We start from the raw sequence: 15,697 nt of genomic DNA on the forward strand, positions 1-15,697 counted from the left end.
CTAGTTAATAGTATATAGGCTAATTATTGTCATCTCTAAAATGAGAATAACAACAGCTACCTCACAGAGTAATTATGAGAATTAACTGAGATGATATTCCTAAAGTTGTCAGCTCTGCATGTCTCCTAAGACACGCAAATGCGATCACACTACTAGTTCTCTTCCTGTTCTCCACCTGTCTGCCTCCCCTGTTATTCTGTCTCCCATAGTCTATCCTCTAAATAATGCATCAGTAATTATAGGAACATTAGCATGAGTGCCCGGCACATTTGTTACTGATTTAACTCAGCAGTGAACTTGGCACTCCATCTCCAACCTTTCCCCTTTGTTAATCCTCTTCCCCCACCCCTGAAACAGGCATTCACCAGAGCACCAAGCAAATTGTAAAGCCAGGCACATGAGCGTTTTCTACCAGAGTCTCCACTGTCTGGTTCTGCCTACAAGCTAGACAGAGCTCATATTGCTCATAGTTAACTGGCTCCAGCCATGTGGTGGCTGCCATCAACCTAACACAAAGAGGACAGCAGTTCAATAAAATCAGAGACTCTATTTATAGCCCACTTGACACAAGCGCTCTCCTGTGTGGCCCAAGAAGTCCTCCCTGAGAAGAAAGAAAGATTCATTGGTCCCTGCACTGATCAGGCGATCGAAGGGAAGAAAGCACATTTTCTCCAACCTCTCCAGTGGACAAAACATTTTATCCTGCACATTTTTTATTCCACCCTCACACCTCCCAGCCCAGGAAGTAGACAAAGCAGATGGTGTCACCAAATCCATTCTATAGATTGCAAAACTGATGTGTAGGAGGTTAAATAAATTGCTGGTAAACAGTGGTGGTTAGAGAAGGAGGCAAAAGCAAAGAATCTATCAGTCAATAAATATTTTTTTGCTCATAAGAAAACATATACAACTAAGAAGAAATAATAGCTCACAAGGGCCTTGCAATCCTACAGATGGTTCCTTCTTCTGAGAAGAATATCAATATCTGAGAAAAGAAAACTGAGAGACTCTCTCCAGGAACATTTGTAAACATATTTGTATCTGTCTCTTGTGTGTATGTACAGAGTGACTGTGTGTTACATAAGACATGCCTTCTCAAAGACCCCAAATTAAAATATGCACAAGTCAAGACTAATCTTGAAAAAGATGGCAGGAATTTTTATGAGAAATTTTAATTGAGTCTGTCAGTCAGCTCTGAAACAACTACATCTCCACTATTTTTTTTTTTAACATGAGAGTTGTTTGCATAATTCTTGTATGGACACCAAGCCCAAGACTTAACTAATATGAGCTAGTTTATGAACCAGGAAATGTTTCACCCTTAAAAGAAGTGTTTCCATTTTGCCAATACTTTAGATGATCCTTTAAGTCTTATCACCTGAAAAATGTAAGCAAAAGCTTTTTTGGTGTGAGAAAGATGTCTGGTCACTTAATATAGAAATGCTGAAGTCTGCCTCTGTGTGTGTGTGTGTGTGTGTGTGTGTGTGTGTGTGTGTGTGTGTGTGTGTGTGTGTGTGTGTGTGTGTGTGTGTGTGTGTGTGTGTAGAAGAGAGGAAAGAGATATATAAAGGAAGACAAAGGAGCAGGAAGAGAGAGAGAGACAGAGAAAAAGAAAGAGAGAGAGAGAGACAGAGATTATTGCTTCAAAAATGCCCCGAGTTAGCTGATTGGCTCTTTGCCATGTGAGATTCTGGAATTTACTGCCTCTCTGACCTCCTATTGTCCCAGCTCTGATTTATGGAGCTCAGAATCTCTTGAAAGGCAAGGTGTCCGGAGTTTAGGGGGTCTTTTCTTGGCAGTCCCTCCTGTTCCCCATACATTCCTTTCACTGGTGTTCACCTTGTGGTGACCTTGCCTGCTCGGCGTTTGCACCTGGGCTTGGGAGCTGGGCGCCGCTGTGCTGGGGAGAGCGGTGGTTTCCATTCCTGGGTGATGGAGTCATGGGAGAAACTGCAGAGCAAACCCAGAGTAGGACTTGAGCCGGCTCGAGTGTGCTCTGAGCCGCTCAGGACAGAGCAGCTGCTCTGTCTCCCAGCCTGCATTTGTCACTGACCACTGAAGGCTGTGTTTGTGCAAGGTGAGAGCCAGCCGGGCTTTTTCCTTAACCTGGAGACGGATTGCCAGGTACTGCTGTTGTGTTGGATGTGTGGGGATCTCTGTGTCACCATAAATTCAGGACCCAGACGATGTGTGGTTTCCTGTATGCCCTGGCTTTCTGTCACTATATCTTTCTCGCTCCACGGAGTCCAAATGGTGCTAACAGATTGGGCTTAGAGCTGTCCGTCCGCACTGAAATGAGATCATTACAGTGCAGTGCTCTGGGATTCTTCCATTTATGCTGCTGCCAGCCAGCTGGTATAGCTGTTCTCATACGGAATTCCAGGCTGATTGGAGGGCGGGTGTGTGAAATCTGCCTCAGTTACAATCGGGATTGCTGCTTGTTTTGAATAATTTCTGGGGTCGATTCTTTGCTTCACCCACATGTGAGTTGTTGAAACTTTGAGAGAGTCGAGTACCTGGGGTCTGATCAGAGAAGGGTAATGATTTGGGGTCTTCCGAGTATTTGGTTGTCAAGATGAAAGCCTCTACTTGGTTGTGTGTGTGTGTGTGTGTGTGTGTGTGTGTGATTTTTAAACAACTGTTTGAGAAACAAAAGAACACTAAATACTTGCTATCTTGTGATGTACTGATACTTAATGTAATCAACTTATAGAGCTTTTGTTCAGCATATTTGACTTCTATAAAGTTACATTGTTTGTGTATAAGACAAAAGAACTGCTGTTGTGACCCTGTGACCTTGCGTAGACATGTGAGTATATACAATATGGATCAGAACCAGGCTCTGGATAAACAAAGGGGCCACAACTCCCAGCCCGAATTATATGTTACCTACGTAGGCAAACCTAAAAAATACATATAAGAGGGGTATTGTTTTATAACTAAATTTACAGATTTCTATTTACAAAATTCATATTCTAGAAAAGGCAGACGCATGAGAATTTGATATTGCATAGAAAGGATTAAAAAAAGAAAAGATTTCAAATGAGGAAAAGGAGTACATGGAAATGTAGAATAATTATGAGGAAATATTGGAACGTGCTCCAACTCTCCAAATTTTTTTATATCTAATGAAAGAACAATAGCATGCTTAAGGAAATTCAGAGTCAGCAAAAAAGAAACCAAGAGCAAAAACTCTTAATGAAACATGCTGTCAACTTGTGGAATGTACTTGCCTATCTTAATTAAGTTGAATTCTATTGCTGAGATTAATGAAAGTAAAAGAAAACCAGTACCTTTTAATTGATTCCCATTTTGGTAGATGTTGAGTACTTATAGAGCAAATTTTATTAAAATGCAGTGAACATTAAATTTATTTAAAATTAACAGCTGGCAAACCAGATCAATACCAGCTATTCTACTTTTGAATTATGTCAATTTAGAACACACATTCTAATACTCTAAACTAGATTGCCATCTGTTTCAACAAACAAGTAGACAGCTAAGTTCCTGGGACACTTTCCTCCTGGCCACTTGCTTTTGGACAGTGTGAAAACACTGTGGACCGAAGAGCAGAAAACATCTGACTGACACTGCCATTCTTCCTACGTGAGTTTAGAACGACACAAGTGTCATTTCACAGATGTGGCACTTGAAATGTACCAAGGGCTGATAATTGCCATTTCCATATTGGAACCTGGAATACTTTGGCTTTTCTGCTGTCACAATCAGAAATTTGTTCACTGCTTTAGAAATAGTTAGCATGACTTTATTACCATGACAAAGATGTACAGGAAGATGGCTTGTTACTGTTTTATAAACAAGAATATCCGTGTCTTTGTGATGATTCCAGCCAATGTGTTCAGATGTGGTCCCTGTGTACCCATAGTCATGTTCCATGCAAAAAGATCAGAAAGTTAGTCACCTATTGGATAAGCCATGCCCACTGTAAACAGCCAAGAAAAGCTTTAAATAGTAACCTGTGTTTATTCTTTAGACAACTAGCTTACTTTGACAGACAAAGAGGTTTAGAGATTATCAGTAATGACCTAAAAGCACAAGGCAGTCTGTTCAAACACACTTACTTCTCTGCAATTAAGCTTACTTCCCTAGTTAAAGGAAAAGATTAACCTTTATTTTCATGTTAGATAAGTATCTCTGATTTTCTAAAATGTTTAAACTTAACACATTATGTTTTTTCTCCTTTTCTTCCTTCTTTCAGCTTTATATTTTTATTCCAGACTTTAAACTTACAAAGTCCTTAATTTATTGAACCTTCTTTGCTTTGTCCTATACTGTGTTTCTACACGTTGGTCAAGAAAGTAGTTATGATTTATGTCCCAGGACTGAGGAGAGTCTTACCTGGTCAAATGATCACCACCCACTGTCTGAGTAGAAATGGGATAGCTAGTGGGGAAAGAAAGAAACATGGCTCCCATGCAGACAATGACTGTGTTTCCTGGGCTTGAAAGCTTACATTAATTTTTTTGTGCATACTGATTTAGTTTTACTTTCACAAACTTTTGATAATCAGAGATGGAATGTGATTTGTACTCTATGAGGGTGCCTTAAAGTACTGTCACCATTTCTGTCACTTTACTTTAGCCACCGAGTTCTGTTCTACCTGCTAATTCTTTCCAAAGAAGTGTGGATTCAGACAATGTAATGAGACCTCACCCAACTTTTAACTATGACTGTTAGATTCCCTGAAATAGGCCTTCCTTGGAGAGAAGAAACGTGGAAGGCAGGATGTATGGTATTTCTGTTCCTTGGGTAGGTGCCCCTCTGAAGCCACAGTTCCCTGACAGTCATGGGGCTAGAGTAGGAACAGATGGTGAAAGGAGATTCTCCACTGAAGACAAGTCCATAGAGTTTGTGCATGAGGTCTGCTTTATTTATCCTGAACCCATTTGTCTGCTAAGAAAATAGAAGGTTGCTAGAAGATGTGCCTAGGTTGTGGCCCCGTCATCTTTGGCCAGCACAGGAGGAACCCACCAAAGTCATTTTCTCAAATGCAGGTATTAGGCAGTCATGTTCAAAATGCTTAGCACTTGACATATTGAAAACTTTAGGGTTTTTTTATTTTGGAATGTTTGCTTTTATATAATGAGATATTTTGCGAATGGGGCCCAGGTCTTAACACAAAGTTTATTTATGTTTCCCATGCACTGTGTACAGATAGCCTGAAGCTAATTTTATGTGGTATTCTTAGTTCACCTAAATTTTGACTGAAACCTGTTGCATCAGGTCAGATGTAGAGTTTTCTACTTGTGGTTTCATGTCACCACTCGAAAACTTTCAGATTTTGTAGCATTTCAGATTTTGAATTTGAGGACTAGGAATGCTTATCTTATATTATAATCCTTACAATTTCCATAAAAAAAACCACTTAAGTTATTTCTACTATGGAAGTCTTCAAAAATAGCCACCTCTTGTCCCTAAGAAATTTTTTAAAGTGCAAATAATCAATTAAATGTAAACTGTCTATATTTTAATAGCCAACAAATTCTGATCAATGTGTAATTAAAATTATCACTAAGACAATGTAATTTCAAATTCCGAATATGTCTAATACGCAAAGTTCCCCACCAATACAAAATCATTGCAAAATTTCCTATAATAGGCATTTTGAACCTGAAGGGAATTTCTAAGAATTTACTCTAATATATTAAAATCAAGAAAAGTCTTTAAATGATGTCTTCCAATTGCACAATTTAAATATCAGCAAGCTTTGAGTATTTTGATGATAAAATATAAACTGGAGTCTGTCACTGCCCCAGTGAAATGATTTTTATTTGAAGTAATTCAACAGAAGATGCTGTACCAATAAACTTAATGATTAAAAAAAATAGTTATTGGTTTGGGTGAATGCTTGGAAAATAGTACTACATAAAGAAGTAAAAACACTTAGGACCTGGCCAGAAGCTGTGTCTATATAGAGTCTTTTGGTTTCAGTTTAAGGAACACAAGAAGACATTCCTAATCTTCCACAGTTTCCCCTCTATATTATTATATCACAAATAAAAATAATAGCATTATGATCATGTTGCTCATTTAATGAGCTCTCATTGTAATATTGGATGGTTTGCCATGTTCTTTTAAATAAGCTCCCCATGCAGGCTATTAAATAATGTAGGGAGAGAGAGAAAAAAAGCAGAAGATGCCAGTGGCCTAGGTGGGATTATTTTGTAGTTATAAGAAAATTTCTCTCCTTTGTTGAAAATTAATGTAAAAACCATGTTTCCAAGTGTAGGTCTTGTTATTATTCAGTTATGGTTAAGTCCAACAGATCAGATAATTACCATTGAAAAATAGTTTGTCATCCTAACGTTCCCAAGAGGAAGGAGCCTACCCCACCACACAGGGACCATGAAGAAACACCAGGGTCTCTCAGGGGGCAGGGAGCTGGGGAAAACATGGGCAAGAACCTTTTGTGTCTTCCACAAGAAGGAACAAAGAAGTAGGGTACTGAATATCGGCTCAAGACTGGCTAGTTTGTATAAATTCGATGGACTCAGGGGTTTGGGTTGTACTTCATTGACTGGCAGCTGGTTCAGGGTGAGTGAGGCCAATGAACAGTGAGCCAGAGTGTGGCTGCCTGATAGCTGGAATATGTGCTCTGGACGGGCTGGTTTGTGTTTGCCGGGCAGGGTTGCAGCTGATTATACTACCTGTAGATACAGATTAGCCTTTGGAGGAGCAGTCTCTTTAGAGTCACGAAGTCACGGATGCCAAAGCATCAGAAAGGAAGAATATAAAAAGACATGGTTAGGTCTGGGGATTTAGCTCAGTGGCACCGCACCTGCCTTGCAAGTGCAAGGTTCTGAGTTTGATCCCCAGTACCAAAGAGAAAAAAAAAAGACATGGTTAGTACAGACTAATACAATGAAATAGTGTAGATTACTTAATGCCATTTTCCAAGTCTGGTGTTGCCCTGGGTAGGCAAGCACAGACGACAGCCTCAGGAAAACAAATGAACCCCATTGCCCATGTATCTCTCTTACTTAGTAAACCCCTGAGAGGGTTTTCATTTTGATTTTTAAATCCAATACTTTAAAGCAACAAAAGGCTTGAAAAAAAATGAATCCTATTTACTGAATGAACTTGATATATGTACTTGCCTTGTACAGCTATTTACTATTTGATTTAGAGTCAAACAACAAACACTTCCACATTGAGGTGCTTTTAAACACATTGACTAGGCAAAATTTGTTAAAGGAATAATCTCTCTTTAGGTTCACCATTCAGCTTTGGTTGGAATCATCTTTTGGCACATGACTGTTACTCAATGAACAATTGTTATGTGGACAAATAGGTGAACCAGTCAACCAAACTTACTGGCACAATTTCCTACAGATTCACTAACACAAATTTACATGTTTTTAGTCTCATTTTCAAAAAAAAGACATTAAAAATAAAAGTAAAATAATAGTGACTATTGTGCTCATGCAAAAGCTGAATGAATCTCATATCACTTAAAAATATCCATGAGCAGTCATGCTTTATTAGCAAACATAAAATGTGTAAAGGGATATACATAAATTGAGTAGCATCTCAATTTTGAGCTGAACTAGGGAAACTGTCACTTGTAATTTATCTACTTTTCAAATAAGCAATGATGCACACAAGTATTAACATTTAAGCAACAGAATAGGAAAGTTAACTTAAAATTTAGAATAGAAGAACATCTGCTAAAATAATGTATAATCAAAGAAAGAGCTCTCAAAAAGCATGCCTTTCCCCCTTGTATTTCTCCATTTTATTGTTAAACATTCAAGAAAGGAAAAAGTATACATATGGTTTTTTAACTGAAATGGAATTTTTTACTCTCTCTATTTAGTTTTTTCCATCCCAGTTATTGGAATTTCCCACTGGGATTTAGTGTGTGAAATATGGAACTTCCATTTCAAAAGGGGAGGCTGAATGAGTCAATTAGAAATACTGGGTATTGAGACAATTAGATACTTTAAAAGAAAAAAAAACTTATAGCAAAATAAATTTTAAACATAATTGGAGACAAATTATAAAATTCAAAGCATGCCCAAAGAAGATGTTGATGTTCCTGTTTGCATACGGTACATACTGCCCCATGTCCCTAAACAGCCAACAGCAGAGGTGGAAATCATCCTACTACATGAGAGGGACTTTGGCTTGGTGACAATTGCAGCAGTCATCACAGCAGGAAGAAGGGGTCAAAAGTGGCCCTTTCCATGCACCATCAACTCCAGCATCCTCTGTGCCTTTCAGCATCTCATGTTCCTGAGAAACAATGTAAGTCCCAAATTTCCTTCTTACTTTCAAAACTGATGCCTACTATGTCTTGTCCTGGGACCAGACAAATGTTAGTTCAAAAATGTAGACTCATTTCTTGCTCTTAACAGATTCCTAAATCTGACATTTGATTGAGGCCTCAAAGTGGCACCTTTCTGTCTGGGGGTCTGCAGCTTTCTGATCTATGACTGCCGCTGCCATGACCATGGGATGAGGCATTCTCAGCTATGCATGGGCCCTTCAGAGCTATCACAGTAGCCTGAATGTATCCCAAATACGAATGAGAGAGTGTGATTGTTGGAGAACAGGAGGGCTTAGGTTGGAAAGGTGTTTTGTTTTGTTCTGCATCTGTAAATACTTCTTTTCCACTTCCTATTCCTCTTAACTTCTTTACCCTGGAATTACCTCCAGTTCCCTCTGCTGACCTCCCATCCCTTCTTGCCCCATCCTCTGACCTGGATAGAGAAACACTTATGTCATTGACGCCAACATTCCCAGGCTGGCAGGCTGTTTAAAGCAATTTGCAATGTTCCTAGCAACAGAGTAAGGCAAAGAACTTCAAAATCCCAAAGGCATTGAAAAATCACACTCACACAGGGCTACCTAGTTACATCTGGAATTTCTGCCTTCAGGTTTTGTATTAGCTAAGAAATGCAGAAAAGTTCTTTAACATTTTAAAATTTATTTTTAATAGAAACTTGGAAGACGCAACCATTTTCTAAAACAGTCATGATGAATTTAGTTAAAGTGCTGGGAACAAAAGCCAAATGTGTTGACAGTAAAATTTGAAATTAGAGAGTTTGAAGTTCACTGGCAGTTACAGGAGGGTGATTTTAACCATCAGGAATATTTTTATTAGTTAAGAAAGGAAGCACCAGAGTAAGCTAAACCTGTTTTGAAATTCTAAAGTGAGTTGACAACGGGAAAGTTATTTAACTTTCTATGCCTCAATTTCACATCTATAATATTAGATGATACAATTTGAATACAGATTTGTCTCTAGTTGAAGAAATAGTCAAAAGGCTAATGTCAATGATAATATTTTAAGACACAAGATTACTATGCTTTTGTGTAGGAATGAGTGTTTTCTAGATTAGAGGGAAGCATAAAGTTGAAAGTCATCAGAGAGAACAAGACAATAACTAGTGGGTGGTAAACCATGGTAAATCTGATGATCACAAATGGAGATCTTGCTGTTGTTGTATGCTTCCCCTTTCATGGGGCCCCACACTGGCTCACAACAGGTGCTTGTATATATTCAATGAATGAATAAGTAAGTGAAAGAATAAAGCAGTGACAGTAATGAGAAAAATGGAAGATTTCGTAAAAATACTTTTAAAACTCCCCCGAGATGTCACATCTGAGGTTTACCATGTACAAGAAATACATCTGTAATACTCAATTGTCCTCCCTGCCTTCCAAAATGAAACAGAGAATCATGAAATTCAGATGTGTTGATTATTCCATTTATTCTTTGTCACAGTACATGAAGAGCTGAGAGTGGGAAACCAATATTCTTTGAACACACAAAGGAAGGGCAAATCAGAGGGCAGGGGATCTGTGAAGTCAGCATGCTTTCCGGTAGATGTCAATGGGTGAAAATGAAGCCCAAGTGGGAAATGCCATTAATCTCAGAAAAATGTCAAGATGGTATGTGGGTGTCAACATAGAAGAGCTTTTGGTACTTGGTGAAGGACACATATTTATCATCCTTTGCAGGACATTTTGATTCCCTATCCTTGATCATTTAATGCCAGTAACTCCCCCATTTATGTAAAATTCAAATTCTCTTACACTTTCTAAACTCCCCCAAAGGAGTGGTACGAGCCTCCATTCAGAACCACTGAGAGGATTAAAACTTAATAATTCAAAAATGGTAAGGTCCAAGTATCAGAATGAAGAACTTTACCTGTGGACTTTCATGGATTCCATCAGCATGCTTTTATTCCTTTTTAAAGCAAAGATCTCTACTACTTGATACGTGATATGTCATTTTTTTCCTGGGTGTGTTAGTCACGTTTGCTATTATTTGTAGAGACTCATCCTTTAGCTAGCAAACAACATGAATTTACCCCATTCTTGCCTACATCCTCACAATTAAATCAATATAGGTTTATTTTTACTATCTGTATTTGCTGAAAATTTGATAACTTTTATTATATGATTTAAAAAATGTTTTTGCTTCATTGTAGAAAATGACCCTACAAAGAAATCCAATTGGTGAGGCTGGTAATAATTTACGGGGCTACAAAGGATGTAAAGACATAGAATTAAATGAGAGCTGTGTACACAAGAGCAGTTTGAATAAATTATGGAATTTAAATTTGGCAATGTTAGCAATCTGTGACAAAATGTCATTCATTGGTAACACCTTCAGTGATGGCAGGATCAGCTCTAGCTTTAGTCTTGGGCAAACTAAGACCCATAATTCATTCCATTGTGCTGTTATCTTATCTGCAGCTGGACATTGTCTTTGCATTTTCACATTGCTCCAAGTTAGTAGTGCACCAAACATTTCTGTTTGTGTCAGAGATTAGGAGGTAGAAAAGGTGTTGTGGAAAGGACCTGAATACAGTAGCACATTGTCTTGCTAAGATTGCTGTATCAAGGTTCCAAAAATTGACTTAAACAGCAGAAACTCATCATTGTAGGACAAGAGTCTGAAACCAAGCTGTTGGCACACTGATGCTTACTCTGATGGTGGTAGCAAAAGGTCTGTTTGAGTTTCCTCTTTCAGCTCCTGGAAGACACACAAGTGTCTTAGCTTGTAGACTGCCATCTTTCTCCTGCTTCTGTAGCATCATACTCCCTCTGTGCTTGCCTGTCTCTGTGTACAAATTTCCCCTTTGGATAAGAATACCAGTCCTCTTAGGTCAAAGACCACCCTATTGGCCTCAATTTAGTATGATGATCTCTGAAAAGACCCTGTTTCCTAATAAGGTCACATCTGAGGTAATATTAGGACTTCAGCATGTCTTTAGGAGGAGTAGAGACTCAACCCACAGAATTGGCTCAGGAGAAGTGATAATAATGAGGGAACCTAGGTGAATTCAGGGACAGGAGCTCCTTTCTACTCAAGTGTGGTCAGTGGACCAAGAGCAGTTAGGACAGCAGAATGTCAAGCTCCGTCCTACATCTACTGAGTCAGGGTCAAATTTTCCCTAGATCCCCAGGTCTTTGTCCCTGAAAGTTTGAAAATAGCTGTTCCAGCTCATTCACTGAACAAAATCCCAGTATCATATGCCAAAAAAGGAGAACAAAATGAATCATAGAGTCAGAAACCCCGTTAATACGTGTACTTACCAAACACTTACCATTATCCCAGCACAATTATCACATCCATTTATTTGAAAATATAATATTGACCTCTGAAGTTAGCTATAGGAATTAAGTTTCAACGACCATTTATTCCCCTTACTGGGAGTGAACTTAGAATATCATCATATGCAGAGATAGCTCAAATTCTTTGCCCTAAACTTGCTTTGCTTGTACCAGTTGTTTTGTTTAGTCCAAACTGGTCTACAATTTGTGTCAACCTAGCCAGCTGACTCCTACAGTTGAACCTGAAATATGGCCTGGCAAGGCAAAAAATAATTCCCCCAGCAACAGGGAAAGGGCATTTGAGTTTATAAAATTGCCTTCTCAGTGATTGAAAACATGTGGTAAAGTCTTGCTTCAATTCTTCTGCCCTTGTCCTATGATCTTGTGCTTCCCTAAAAATGTAATTCTGCCGGAAATTGTGGTTAGAGAGTCCATGTTACATGGAGAACACTGGAGAAAAAATTCCTAACAAAAGAGCCTGAATTAAACTTTGTCCTCCAGTCCACTTTGGCAGATGTGTATAGTAGCAGAGGAAGGAATGCATATTCCAAGGAGAAACACTGAGGTCACAGTCTCCAGGGAGGACACTAAGTGACACAGGATTATCCACAAAAACCAGTTGTACTCAGGGCCCTGCTCCCCCTACAATCCAGGCGATCACCAAATATACAGCATGGGCCATATTCTGATAGCATTCAAACTACCATTCTGTGATAATAATGTAGATACATTTCTAACATGACAGTGAAGCTTTCTGACTGAAAATCAGGAAAACTTTGATGAGTTTCATTTTCTCTCAAAACTTTATTTGGTTTAGTTTCCTAAATAAGTATTTATTTCTAACCTGTTGGATAAGTTTATATATTGCATAGTAAAAAATGATGTAGAAAATCCTGATCATCCTTCTGCAGGCATGCTTTTGGGTGCACATAATGGATAGAAAGAATAGTGGACACGTCGCTACTTCGTGCTGACCACTGTCTTAAGTGTTTCTATGATTAAACACTTAATGCTCACAGTAATGCTATCAATGATAGAAAAAGAAATTGTGCAGTTGAGAATGTTGAGACAGAGGCAAAATAATTGCCAAAGTCAACTCTTGGCAGAGTCAGAACTCAGATCTGACTCCAGGGCGTCTGTCCTTGACCTCTGGGAATATTGACTCTCAGAAGGGACATGAAATCATTCTGAATATGTCTTTAAAGGGCCCAAATAGCTACTTTAAAGTATGTTTTAAAGCTCTCTGTTATTACCCAGACAATTGTGACTGCAAATGTGCTGCATCCTGACATCCCTTGTATTGTGGAATGTGTCCTTCCTTAAGGGACCGTTTCAGGAACATTTCCTTGTAGATGTAAACCACATAAATGGCTCCCGCACCTTTGCTCTCACCACCTGCCCTCCCCTTCGGGTCGGTCACGCACCTGCTCTTCCACATTCATGAAAACCCGTTGGCGGTGCTTCTGCCCCTCCTCTTCCAGTTCACCGTCAGCATCACTGAGTTCCTCACCTGTGTTCATTGCTGATATTCCAGTCCACTGCAACCCTAATGAACATCCTAAACCAGGTATCCCAACCTGAGCATGGTCCTGTGAATTTTCAGGAACTACTCCTTACCTGGAATACCAGCTGCTACACGTCTAACACCGACTTAGTGCCAGAGGGAAGGAGAAACCAAACAATGACAATGAACTAAAGGTGGTAGCTGCTCCCACTGTCTTTGGAAATTATAACGAAACTGAAGACTCAAGAGAAATAATTGTACAAGTTATCTTAAATATTAAAATTAGCAATTTGTAAATACAAATCACTTAACATAGTCCTTGATTCAAGGTATCTTTCTCCAAGAAGAAAGTACAAAGCTGGGCATGGTGATACACACCTGTAAACCCAGCACTCAGGAGGCTGAGGCAGGAAGATTGCTGTGAGTTTGAGCCCAGCCTTAGCAAGAGACAGTCTCAAAATGGAAAGAGGAAAGAAAGAAAGAAAAAAAGAAAGAAAGAAAGAAAGAAAGAAAGAAAGAAAGAAAGAAAGAAAGAAAGAAAGAAAAGAAAGAAAATAGCTTCAAATTTGAATAATAGGAGAAAACTTCTAGCTTAGTTAGTTTCATCTTTTATCAATACTATTTACCTAAAGTGAAATCTCTAACAACATTGCTTATGTTTTTGCAGAATTTCTTTATCACCAAAGATAAAAATTTAGGCTTCATATGTGTGGTTGAAATTCTATCAGTTTTTCAGATTAAAATAATGTCACCCTGTTGGCCAAGCAGATGCCACACAAATACTTCCAACTGCAGTTCATGTAGAAGCTACCAAGTGCTTCTGTGAAGGAACTACGCTACAATTGGTTGGAGAGGACAGAGCAAAACAAAAACGAAAAACAGTTGAGAATGAACTTAAGTAAACTTTGACTTAAGAAAATGCGTGCCAAGTTGCAGTTTCCTCTGAGGACATAAGGAATCGTGTTGTTGTTGTTGTTGTTGTTGTTTTCTTGAGCTGCATTCTGCCCTGAAGCACTGAGCTGGGTAAATAAAGCTTTGGAGAAGCAATGAGCTTGAGGAGGTCACTGGGTGAGAAGCCCCAGGTCTGATGAACCATGTGGGCCTCATGCACAGCCTTGCAGTCAGCCCCACAGGCCTGTGTCTCCCTCTCTATTATTTTCTAGGTTTGATTTGTTCCTCAGCTATATGACTTCTGCACATCCAAGGTGATCCGAGGTTACAATACTTACCAGAATAAGGCCTGACAGTGTTGGCTTTGCTTATTAAAAGGAAGCTCACAACATGTAAGTGTGTTTAGTGATGAGGATTCTACCCATGATGAAACTGAAATGCATCTTCCACAAATGAAAATCTAACGTGTCTCACTTAGTATTGAGGCACAGTGATACTCAACTGATCTCCATGTGACAAAGCTCCGTGGATGAGGGCACAGCAGATGGAAAGATGCATCGCTTATGTAACTAGATGGCATTTATCAATTTATCAAGCAAAATACTGCTGATCATTTTAGGTATTGTGTGTCATTTAATTTTCATCTTTTCTTTGTGCCTTTGGTCACTAAAGTGTTCAAAATGGAGCCACTAAAGTAGCATCTGTAGTACTTAGCAGAGAAACTGCCAGACAGGTTTTTTTTTTATCTCAACCCTATTTTATACTTACCTATTAACTGCTTTTCAATGAGATCCACTTCAGGAGATTGTTTCCATTCAATAGAAACTGGTTCTGTAAGTCCTATACAGTATATATATATATTAAAAACATGCATTATCTCACAGTGAAAAACATCATCAGAAAACTGCAGTTATGGAAGGGAAAATAGGGAAAGTGCTGTTGATTCTTTGGAAAGTCTGTATATTTTAACATTTTGGGGCAAATCTTCTGTGGTCAAAGCCCAGACAGAAGAGAAGTGTGTCTCCCTAACTGATGTTTCTAGCAGTTCACTAAAGGAAAACCTAATGTGTGATGTACCTTGCAACGCAGCCCTCCTTACACTTAGAATGGGCTGGGCTGAGTGTCCCTTAACAGCTCCTCCTTGGGTGGATCCTTTGCCCTTGTTTTAGAGTGTGCAGAGAGCTCACTGGACTGAATTAGAATTGAGCTACATAATGCAGCGAGGTTGCTTGCCTTCAGAATTTACACATTTTTTTCAGTCCCTTTCTATATTTGTATTTTGTTTACTTATACGAACATCCAAGCATATGGCTTTCAGACATATTGTTAGGTAAGCATACTCCAATTCATTATTCTGGTTCAAGTTGAGACCTCAAAGTTAGTGATCACAATGTAGAAAATATATTAAAAGGAAATTTCTTTACTATCCAAAAATGGCATAGTTTCTACCTCTAGATCCATTGATTACTGAATAAGTCAATTAATCTCCTCAGTTCTCTCATCTACAAAATGGAATAATAGAACTTCCCTTATACAGTAATAGTCAGAATTATTTAGAAGAACTCCTGGCATATATTCATACCATATATGCATTTGATTATTGTCATTATCATTTGCTAAAAGCAGTAGTTTGTTCATTTTTATTAGTTTTTGGTAGAATATTTCCTTCAAAAAAAATTAGGAAATGATGTCCAATGTGTCTTTAGGTACATA

The 15,697-nt window shown here is 38.7% G+C and overlaps 1 protein-coding gene across 5 annotated transcripts in view; it reads left to right on the plus strand.

The window, feature by feature from the left end:
• The window catches only part of Arhgap24 (Rho GTPase activating protein 24), a 400,876-nt gene that overhangs the window by 238,611 nt on the left and 146,568 nt on the right, over positions 1 to 15,697 (plus strand). Inside the window, exon 1 of one of the 5 annotated variants that reach the window (XM_004870509.4) lies at positions 1,609 to 2,077. The exons of 2 other annotated variants lie outside the window; for them this stretch is intronic. The gene's annotated coding sequence lies outside the window, so the exon portion shown is untranslated. 2 more of the 5 variants (XM_004870508.4, XM_087185941.1) reach the window with 2 other exon arrangements.

The sequence above is a fragment of the Heterocephalus glaber genome, unplaced genomic scaffold (genome assembly GCF_053883595.1).
Source record: "Heterocephalus glaber isolate CG9 unplaced genomic scaffold, H.glaber_assembly_v1.0 deba00001503, whole genome shotgun sequence".
Lineage (NCBI taxonomy): Eukaryota > Metazoa > Chordata > Mammalia > Rodentia > Bathyergidae > Heterocephalus > Heterocephalus glaber.